This window comes from Rhineura floridana, chromosome 5 (genome assembly GCF_030035675.1).
Source record: "Rhineura floridana isolate rRhiFlo1 chromosome 5, rRhiFlo1.hap2, whole genome shotgun sequence".
Taxonomy (NCBI): domain Eukaryota; kingdom Metazoa; phylum Chordata; class Lepidosauria; order Squamata; family Rhineuridae; genus Rhineura; species Rhineura floridana.
The window spans coordinates 55,085,477-55,087,688 of record NC_084484.1 but is presented as its reverse complement, the minus strand read 5'-3'; positions in this window follow the sequence as shown (position 1 = coordinate 55,087,688).

Here is a 2,212-nt window from a genome sequence, read left to right as displayed (position 1 = left end):
ATGTGCTTGGAGCTCAGATGAGGGTGGGTGGGTTGCAAGGCATACCAGTTCATATTACATTAAAGGATAGTATAATTTGGGAAGGCTAACTGATAGTTCCTACTAGGTTTCAAAAGTGTATCAGGCAGTCCGCAAAGCTTTCTCTTGAAGATGAATGTGTTGTTGACTAATGGCATGTTTCATCAGCTAAGGCTGTGGAGGTTGTTTAATTAAAACAGAGTAGGTAACTTACATTACATCAAACATTTATTTTACCTCTGAAGCTTGTGAAATGCATAGTAATAGATTCATGCAGGAGTGCACTTAAAGGGGATTAATGACTTTTGTTAAGCTGGTGATTATTCATTTTTGTTTGAATACACTAGAGAGTGTTTTATGAATTTTTTAAAAAGTGGCTAAGGAAACAAGGAATTTCGCAACTGATCTATCCCTTTGCTTCTGTGACTTCAAAAACATCTTTGGCTGAGACGTCTTATCTGATTATGATATGAAGCCTTAAGCAGCTGGCAGAATCTCACCTGATATTTTTTAATGCATGGTCTGGAGCTGTGCAGCAGCCAGAAGACTTGCCCTGGATCTGTAGTGCTTGGAAGCTGTTTTAAATCCATTCTGTGTCATTCCAATGTGATTTGTTATTCTGGTCTGAATTTGAACTAGCAAATCAGAAGTATCAAATCCCCCATTGACTACAATGAGGAATCTAAAAATGGCTATAACTTGTTTTTTCCCACATATGTGGATGAAACTTTCAGGCAGAGTGGTCCCTCCAAAGTGGATTAACTCTGCCAAATGTCAGACTGATCCATCTAAGAGTTTTTTTCAGGGAACTTTATTTTTCAAAAAAAGACAAAGGTCTCTCTTATTTCCTGCCAGAATTGGGTGCAAGTTGCAGGCATTTGACCCTTCTGGGGGGGTTGAAGCCTGCTGAATTTCAAAAAGATAGATCCAGCAGTTCTCCCACAATGGTGGACTTTAGAATGTTGAGGTAAGAAAATAGTAATAGCTTCCTTCCCATTTTTTATTTTGTTATTTGCAGTCACTTTGAAAACTGGAGATAAAAGGGAAATGTCTCTGTGTAAGAGACCTGCCAGCTTGGTTCTTCATTATAAAAATGGTTTAATTGTGAGAAAAAAGAATGAATGGGAAAGAAGCAGGCCAACCCAATAGTCTAACTCCACCCACTTGAGGCCTCCTCTCAAAGCCAAAACTCGGAGGACAACCCACGTGAAAAGTGTTTATTTACTTCCAACATCCCTCCTCCAGTTCACTGTGCTTGGAATGGCTTCAGCAAAGAATTCATTGGAAGTCTTGCGAGTCCCTGGTCCACTTTGAGATGTCTTGTTAACAGCACAATCTGACTCAGAAATGTGAAAACTTTCCCCAAATAACCCTGATTTGCCTCCTAATTTTGGGAACACATAGAGCTGACACACATCCCAGTTTATTCTAAATGCAGTAAGCTTTTTTTAATGTATTATAAATACGTTCGGTTGTGGGGGGGGTTTAGAGAGAGAGAGAGAAATAGAACACTCCCAAATGATAGAATTTTAAGATGTTTTAGAATCTGTCCAACTCATTTAATGTTGCCAGACTTGCAGAAATTGACTGAGATAGGTTGAGGGAGCTGAAGGAAACACGTTGAAATTTGTTAGTAGAGAAATGTGACCAAAAATGACGTGTCATCGAAGAAGTGCTTTAGAAACGCTGGAATGGAAAACAATAAAATCAGCTGTGAGTTACAGCTAAAACGAAAGGTACGGAGCAGGAGGGTGTACATTATAGAAAGAAGGAAACCCAAACATTTAAGATAGCTAGAAGCCTGCAAGCCAAGATGTACAAATAGCATGCTTGGGAGGAGGACATAAATATAGTGGACCTATGAGGTGGCTGGAATGGAGTGTTGTCAAGATAGCGTGTTTCCCAGGTGCCTTGTTTCAAAAAGCTTCCATTTTACCAGAAAAGGTGATCTAATCTCAGAGGACAGAAATGTTTGCAAGTATACACAGACTCTTCACATGAACAAGAGGAACATTTCCCACCCTCTGTTCAGCAGTCCTGGGACCTCCAGAAGGTTTAAGCAACCTACTTCATACTCAGTTCCAATCTAACTGAGTCACACAACACCTCTTAGGAGAGTCCTCAATAATAGCAAATACTTCCAGGAAGCACTGCAAAGCCCAATACCCTAAATGCATTGGCACCCATTAAGGCT